This window comes from Phoca vitulina, unplaced genomic scaffold, assembly GCF_004348235.1.
Source record: "Phoca vitulina isolate PV1807 unplaced genomic scaffold, GSC_HSeal_1.0 scaffold4, whole genome shotgun sequence".
NCBI lineage: Eukaryota > Metazoa > Chordata > Mammalia > Carnivora > Phocidae > Phoca > Phoca vitulina.
In genome coordinates, this window is record NW_022589707.1 from 63,041,819 (window position 1) to 63,051,530 (window position 9,712).

The following is a 9,712-nucleotide window of genomic DNA, read 5'->3' on the forward strand; positions in this document are numbered from 1 at the left end:
CCAGTACTAACCCCATAAGAGACAGTGCTTTGAGAGCTATCTCCCTGTCCCCTTACTTGTAACAAGTACTAAAAAATTTCTTTGCTTTCAATGTTTCCTTGGGTTGTGTTCAATTCAATGCGCCCCAAGTGATGAACCCCTTGAGTTTGGTCACATCTTCTAACAAGGCTTTTTTAATGTAAAAAAATTTAGTATTTTCCTTTATGGTTTGTGTTTTTGTGCTTTGTGACAAAAATCGTTTTTCAAGTCCCATGTTTTAAATATTTTTCTGAAATCCTCTCATGTCATGTTTAGGTTTTTAATTCAACTACATCGTGTTTTGTCAATTTCACCATGTAATTTAGTTTTTGCTTTATATGTAAGGTTATATTTTTAGATGCCCACAAATTCATTATTATATTTTCTTGGTAGAATGTTCTTCATTCCTATCAAAGTCTTTTGTCTTACATTCTATTTTATTTTATTTGATATTAACATTGATATATCCTTTGGTTATTTTCCTGGTATATTTTTAAATAATTTATATTCAATCTGTGTGATTTTTATTTTAGTTGGGTCTCTTGTAAAACTACATATAACCATCATGGCAGACAATTTCACTAAGTGAGTTTAATCCATTCATATTCACTGTGATCAGTATATATTTGCATTTTCTATTTTGATCAGTATATATTTTCATTTTCTCTTCATATTTTGTTTTCTCCTCATCATCCTTTCTCTGTTTCTTTTTTTTGTTTTCCTGTCTCCTGTTAAATTGATAAAGTTTCCTACATTTCTTATAACCCCTACTCTCATGGAAGATGTAGAAGGTATTTCTCTTCCCTTAGTGGTACCCTGTATTTTTTCAATCACTTTTAAAAAAAAAAATTGAAGTTAATCCGTATCTTTATAGCCATCCCTGAAAAATACAATGCTTTAATATTCCTTCATCAGAACACACACACACACAACATACACACACACCTTATTATTGCTGGCTAGAGTTTTAGTTAGAGAATTAATTTTTCAGCATATTTTATCAATTTGTGTGCCTCCATATGTTTCTCAATGTCCTATGTGTTTCCAATTTTTTAAGTTATGTATGTTCCCTCTAGGTTTACTTCTCTTACTATTACAATTCACCATGTAATCATTTTTTTTCAATAAGAATCAATTAGTGACAAATTCTCTAGAAATTTTATGTCTGAAAAATGTCTTAATTTCATTTTTACCTTTGAATTATGGTTTACCCGAGTGTACGTTTCTAGGCTAAAGCCTACTTTCTCTCAAAATATTGAATATGTTACTCCATTGTCTTTTCTCATCAGATGTTTCTGATGAAAGTTTTGTCCCCAGTCTTTTGTAGATTATTTGGGACTTTTCCTGTGGGAGTTTACATTTTTTGTATTTATACTTCATGTTTTTCAGTTTCATTTATGCTATGTCCAGCCATAGATTTATTTTCATTTCTTCTGCTTTTGTCATTTTTCTTTATATTCAACCAAAGATGTCATGTTTTTCTCCAAACCTGGAAAGTATCTGCCATTATCTCAGTAAATATTACATTGCCATTATTTTCTCTCTTCAGTTTTTCTAGAATAATTAGACATATGTTGAAGTCTCTCCAACTATTCACCATGTATTTTTATGGTTCTTTCATATAGTTTTATTTATTGTTTTCTCTGTGCTTCATTTGAAGAAATTTCTCAAAACTATCTTTCCATGCACAAATTTTCTTTTTTACTATAATCAGAAATTATCATGTTTATTGAATATATACAAATATACATAACATACATATTAAATGCATGTACATATTCAGTTATGTATAATACATACATAACGTGTATGCATAGATCATGTATAACATAAAATGTACATATACAACAAAATTGACATATGTATTATTTATGTATTTACTTATATAATATGTAAGTATTGATATATATGTATATATATGTGTGTGTGTGTGTATAATTTCCAAGATTTTCAATTAACTATTTCCTCCCTATTTTTTCTAACTTTTTCATAAATTCTTATTGCATTTATGGGTAGTATCTCTTCATTTATCTCTTTAACAACCCTAAAGATGCTTGTCAAAATTTTGGCTACTTTTGTTTGGAATGAATTCATAGTCAATTTTCTTGTCTATCTTTTTGACATTAGCTGCTTGGTGCATTGTGGAATTGGGGTTTGTGACCTCATTTCAAGTGGACTCATTCTCTTTCTCCCTCACTCTCACTCTCTCTCTAACTCTCAATTTCTCTTCTCTCCTCACCAGTTTACCAGTCCCAGTTTGGCAGACTTGCAATTGCCTCCATGTGGCATTCAAGATTCCCATTGTATTATTGAAGTTGTCACTGCTAGAGTCCTAAGCCAGTTGTGTCGTTTCAGTTTCTGGTTGTGAGATGATGTCTGGGTTCTCCCAATTCCCTGAATAGGCCCAGCTTCACAGAAAGACTGACAACATCCCTATCTAATGTGCAGTGGCCCTCCAATGATTGTGGCCTGTTCTTGCTGCATGGGTGATTCTGTGTTGGCTAGAGAGTGGCCCATGGGATTTCTTCATAGCTCCCTGGTGGGAATGATTCAGAGCATTACAGCAACTCCTCTCTCTATGGGCAATTTGAGTTCATTCCCCAGTGCCATCCCTTAATTTACCAAATCACCTCGTGGCGTTGACACAGTGGAACCCTTGGCCAGCTCACTTCACAACTCTTGAAATTATGATCCTAGGTGGCCTGGACCCTATTCCTACTGTCTATCAATCCTCGTGCCCTGTGCCCCACCCCTATTGTCCTAGTGAGTGGGAGGGAGCTTCCCACTGCCCTTTACTCACTCTACTGAGAGTATGTTAGGCTCTTTCCTCCAACCTCCACACTACCTTCTCCCACGAAACTCCTAGGCAACCTTGGTCCCTGGGCAGGGCAATTTTTTAAGATAGTCTGATCTGATCCCATCTTTTTCAAATTCTCAAGGGTCTGCACTGTCCTTCAAGGTATGACACAGGAAAATTGAACTTTTTTGAATACTGAGAGTAAAGTGAGTAGTACCTACTAACTGCTGGGTTCTAATAACTACTACCCCCAACATATGCCCTCAGAAAACAGTGTCAATAAATCCCCTTTTCTCCACAGATAATAATTTGGCTGGGATGATGCAAGGAATAAAAACACAACAGATCTTTTTATTTTTCCAGTTATTTGTTTCTGCATAGTTGTTCTCTGCCATTTACATAATATCTACACAGAAGCTTACATGAAAAGTTTAATACATATCCAACCAAACACTTTTCTGCTCAGTATGTTCAAGGATAATTCAGGAAGAAGGACATATGTATGACTATTTAAGGAGCTGTAAAACTGAGGGGTATGGTCATTAGGAGCCTCTGGTGCTCATAGGCTCTGTCCTTTGGAAGACCTGGGTCAGATTGTGCAACCTGAATGAGGCAGAACTTCAACTATGAACACTGATTCTCATGGGCTCATGACTCAGCCAGTCAATTTCAAGCTCCAAAATTCTTGAATCCCTGAGAAAGTTTTCATTTACAACAGAAAGAGACAGCCTCCAAGATAGTTCTTTTGCAGGAAACTGGACAGAGTCCAGGTATTCAGAGAAAACAAAGGGAGCACACCAACTTGGAATGATTACTATACATGAAAGTTGCCTGAGAAAACAAAGCAAAAACCTACCTCCACCTGGAATCTGTTCCTAAACACTAGAAGAAACCACAGGATCTCAGGGCCATAGGAACTGCTGCAGGCACATTTCCTTCCCTTACCAGATGGCAAATCCTGTAACGCATAATACCACTTTCCCCACAAGCTCCTCCTGTAGACCACAGCTCCACATCCAGAATGCATTCCTATCATTATACCTGATGGTATCTGAAGGGCTTTTTTACACATTGCCTCATCTCACATGATCTTAACAGGATCCCTGTCATCTTCATCTTAATAGATGGATAGACTGAGACAAAAAAGAGATTAAATAACTTGGCCAAGATCACAAGGCTAATATATTGTTGGGTCAGAACTTCCTAGGTCTTTTCAGGACAATAAATCTTCTCTGTCTTAAAATGGATCTCTTGAGTCTGATGCATTTTTGTGTGGAATCCCATGTCAGTAAATCATACATTCTTAATCGCTATGATGGTATAAACTCCAGAGGCACTTTAGTCAGGAAGACAAACACATATGCAAAAGGGTGTCAATTTCAGGATAAATAGTCCAGGGTGGAAAAGGCTTGATATAATCAACCTATCCCTAAGTGCCTGTCTGGTATCCTCGAAAGATGATGTCATATTGAGGGCACGGCACTGGTCTATGCTGTGGGCAGTTAGGTCAATAAGCAGGGGCGGTAGCTATACCCAGCTTTCTAAGAGGAGTCCATGTTATTGGGTACATGAATAGCCTCCAAGCCTGCCATTATGGCCACTCTATTCAAGGGCCTATTGTATAAGCACTACAGTGGCTGAGAACAGAAGACCTGACATGAGTTGCCCTGTCTGGTAAGACTCTTTGGTTGTTTAGTGCCTTCTCTTCAGTAGATGCTCCCTGGTGGACATAACATAAGGCAAAAGGATCCACAGAGTTTCTGATCTCTCCCAGAGGTCCATCCATATGCTTCTTCCTCAAATTCTCTTGTTTCCAAGATTCCATTTTGCTCTTCCAAGCCCCTGAACAGCCACCTAAGCCATTTGTCACTGTTCGGGGGGAGGTCCATGTATATCCATACTTTAGATCATTTCCCCCTCTATACAAATTAATGACCAGCTGTGCTACTTTTACCTCTGCCCACTGGAAGGATTTCTTCATTTTTTTTTTTGTCAAGGTTACATTGAGTGTAGCTGTAGGGTGGTGACAGTCCATTTTTGATTAGCACCAATACGTTGAGCTGACTCATGAGTACCACCAATATATTCAGCCAACTTATTTGTGGACTGAGCCTTATTTTCTACCTTTTATCTCAGTTTGTCATGAGGAATCCTCCATGATATCAGAAAGATAATTTAAGGGAGAGGCAACAGTGCAATTGGGATAGATGATGTGGAATTCTGGGCCTGTTTCTGATACTAATACACCTGTGTCTGTAATTACTTGTGAACTCTGGACCTCCTCCAATATGATCTAAGTGTAGCATTCCAACGTTTGACAGAGTGCTGTTTCACCAGCTTGACCTCATGACTCCTTGGATCTGATGGCATATATCTTGTGTTGTGAAATTCTGTTCACATAATCACTCAATATCCTGTGGTCAGGCACCCAGTGTCTTTCAGGGCTCTTTTTCAAACATCAGGTAGTCCTCTGCTGCGAAATTCCTGCCACTAGTCCACAACCCTGGAGAATCTACAATGTGTCTCTCATATTAGGCCTTTCTAGGGACTCCACGAAGTATTTTTACCTACAATGGATAGCTCTAGCATCATGGGATCTGTTGGGCAACATGGCCTGAATAGCAGGACAGCTTACACCACAGTTTGGATCTTCTGCAGAGCTTCTTCTTCCTCTAAATTCCCTAGACCATATAATCCTTTAAAACTGTTGATGTGACAGGGCCCTGAATTTGTGTGGTATATCTTCCACCTCTGGCCTGTATTTGTCTTACTAAAGAATCCAGAGTACTTGCTATGTACCGTACACTAAATCTAATTAGCATGATGTTACCAACATAGTGGACAAATGTGATGTTCTATGAAATTACAATATGATCTGGGTTCTCGCAGGCCATATTAAAACTACATTAAGAGACTTATTATAACCCTGGAGCAACTGCATGGATATGTACTGCTCTCCTTCCAGTGTAAAAGCAAACTGGTTTTGATTGTCGTTACTGATATAGATTGAAAGGAGTACATTAACCAGATCAGTAGCTGTATATCAAGTCCCAGAGGTTGTGTTGATCAGTTGCAGTAAAGATACCAAATCTGGCAGAGCAGCTATGGTTGGGACTACCACATACTTAAGCTTATGATAGTCCACCACCATATGCTTGATTTATCTACTTTTGCCAAGGTCATATAGGAGATCTGAATGGAAAAATGAAGACCACTACTCATTCTTTTGTTAAGTTTTTGATAGGAGTGCTAATATCTGCAACTCTCTTCAAGATGACATATCGCTTCAGGTTCACTGTCTTGGTAGAACGATGTATGGGCAATTTTAGGAGCTTCTACTTGGTCCACTCTACTGTAATGGATCTTGTTCAATAGGTCACGAAACCAATGTGAGAGTTTTGCCAGCTGATAAGAATATTTATCACAGTTATGTACTCAGGTACTGAAGAAATAACCAATGTGAGTTTGCAAATGCATTGAACCCCCCTGTGAGATGGACTTGTGCCATGACTTTATTAATCTGTTTTCTCCATAAGCCCCCACTCTAACCAGAGCACCACAATGACATTTAGGATCCTTGACATCAGTGTCAGCTCAGAACTTATATCCAGCAATCCTCAAGAGGCCTAGGTAATCCCCCTTTCTTCACTGCACATTCAGGTAAATGTGTGCAGGTCCCCGTGGGGAAGAATTGAGAAAATATTTGTCATATTTATTTGCTGTAACATTGCAGGGCCTTTATGAATTGAAAGTTGGCTTAGATCTCAAAACTGGCTATAGGGACATAGTTATCTAATGTGCTGACTGACATCTGCTCTCCAGCTGCTAATCTTCTGGATTATGCAAGTCTGGTTATACTTGTCATAGTTATCATAGTTTTGGGTTGCTCATGCGTCTTCTTCCTAGGAACACACTGAGATCTCTTAAACGACAACCATTCTGTTCTTGCTGCTTGCTCTTATTTTTTTCCACCTTGCTTCTCCGTATAAGTGCTACCCCTGGGGCACTGCCATTCCAGAACACCATCATCTTTCTTGAGCCCAGGTCTATGGTTGTATCTCCTCCTATTAATGCTGATTTTCAGCAGACAGCTATCACTGAGTTCTTAAAGATGCTGGTTCCACCTTTAGCAGTGCATTCCATATTGCCTTAATTAAAGGAGTGTCCTCTGGCAAGTTGCCAGGGAAAAGAAACAAATAGTGGGTTCTCTGGGATCATATAATAAATGTATTTCCTCTGTGAACCTTGTGATCTCTTTTTCAATATTCTTCCAAGGTAATTCCATCATTTCTACCTGTTTTACTATAGAATAAGACATTATATCTTGACCAGGACATTAAATCTAGAGTCTGGAAAGTGTCCTCTTGGCAATGAATTTCCCCAGTCAGGCTTATATTCTGCCATTCTCACACCACTATGCAATGCCCTTAAGATCTACTATCACATGTGTTACCCTTGTTTCTGATGGTAAATATGACAGATACTTTTGGGGGGTATGTATTCTCAGGCTCTAATTTTCCTGCTCAATCTATATTGAGACCTGACTCTAGCTATTGGTCCTCAGTGTACTGTTTTATTGAGTCTGAGTTTGGCCCATCATAATGTGAAATGTAAAAACATTCTGTCAATAGTAGTGTTGTTGTATGGTGATAGATAGTGGCTACACTTATGGTGAACATAGCAGAAGGCATAGACTGGGAAAATCACTATGTTGTACATCTGAAACTAATGTAACATTGTGTATCAACGATACTTGAATGACAAAAGTTTAAAAAAAATTTTTTAAAACACATTTTGTCCCAACTTCCCTCTTCACAGAGGCCATCAGTACTTCTACTCTCTTCTATCTTTCCACATGCTAAAAGACTTCATTGTACAAACCCCAACTTCTTCTGTGTCATGTGTTCTCATTTTCTCATCCCACTTTTTACTGCACCAGACAAGCATATTGGACCTGAAAACTTTGAATCGTATGGAAGGCAGTTTTCATAGATTCCAATCTCACTTAAGGGAATATATGCAATTGAGGAGTCAAAGAGTTGTGAATAGACATCTTTGGAAGACATGGCTAATTGTCTATTCTCCCTTGATACATAGCAATAGAATATTTAGCTGCATTGCTAGATGTGACCCTGTGTCTGTACTTCTCTATTATGCTCTCAAAATAAAGTAGTGCCTGCCATTTCCCTATCCCACCTACCAGGGCTGTAACACAGACATTATGGTAGCAGTCAGAGCAGCCAACTTGGGTCCCACAATGGAAGCCATGCATTGAGGATGACAGAATAAAAAGATGGAAGTTATGCAGTTTCCATACCAGCCTTAGTCCATCTACCTGGATTTTTATATGAAAAGAAAAATAAACTTCTATCCTTATTAAGCCTCTGTTACTTGGGGTAACAGTTTGAGCAAATGAACTAATGTTCTATCTGATCCAACAGCATTAATGTACACTGTCATTAATAATAAATTCTATGGCTAAAATTAACAACTCAAGAAACAACAGACATTGGTGAGGATGCAGAGAAAGGGGAACCCTCCTATACTGTTGGTGGGAATGCAAGCTGGTGCAACCACTCTGGAAAATAGTAGAGAGGTTCCTCAAAAAGTTAAAAATAGAGCTACCCTACAACCCAGCAATTGCACTACTAGGTATTTATTAAAAGGATACAAACATAGTGATTCTAAGGGACACATGCACACCAATGTTTATAGCAACAATGTCCACAATAGCCAAACTATGGAAGGAGCCCAGATGTCCATCGACAGATGAATGGATAAAGAAGATGTAATACACACACACACACACACACACACACACACACACACACACACACAATGGAATATTACTCAGCCATCAAAAAGAATGAAATCTTGCCATTTGCAATGATTTGGATGGAACTAGAGGGTATTATGCTAAGCAAAATAAGTCAGTCAGAGAAAAACAAATATATGATTTCATTCATATGTGGAATTTAAAAAGCAAAACAGATGAACATAGGGGAAGGGAAGGAAAAATAAAATAAGGTGAAATCAGAGAGGGAGACAAACCATAAGAGACTCTTAACTTAGGAAACAAACTGAGGGTTGCTAGAGGGGAGGAGGTTGGGAGGATGGGGTAATTGGGTGATGGGCTTTAAGGAGGGCACTTGATGTAATGAGCACTGGGTGTTCTATGCAACTGATGAATCACTAAACTCTACTTCTGAAACTAATAATACACTATATTAATTAATCAATTTTAAATAAATAACAAAAATAAATAAATAATAAATTCTATACTTTCTGTCACAAAGTGTGGGCAAGAAATTCCACAATTTATTTCCCTGGTACTACTACTATGAAAAGATGAGCCCAAGGATAGATTTTTCTCTAAGGAACATTACATATAAAAGAAGCAACAGGTAAGACAATTGACACAGGCTTAAAATAATCTTGAAACTTAACTCATAATCCTGACCCCCCCCCCAAGATGCTTCTCCCCTGTATTCCCTTCCTTGATTTGTTGGACTACCATTCAACCTGTTTCTCAAATTTAAAAATTTAGAAATGATCCAAGACTTCTCCCTCTCTTCACACATGTATATCTAAGCATACATTCTAACAAGTCCAAATTTTTCATAAATAAATAAAATATAAATAAAAGTAATATATGACATGAAAAAAATAGAACTGAAAAAAATATAATTAAAAGTAAATCTCAGGGTGCCTGGGTGGCTCAGTCAGTTAGGCCTCTGACTCTTGATTTCCGCTCAGGTCATGATCTCAGGGTGGTGAGATTGAGCCCTGCATGGGGCTCTGCGCTCAGCGTGGAGTTTGCTTGAGATTCTCCCTCTCTCTCTAAAATAAATAAATCTTAAAAAAAAAAAAAAAGTAAATCTATTCTTACCCTTAAGC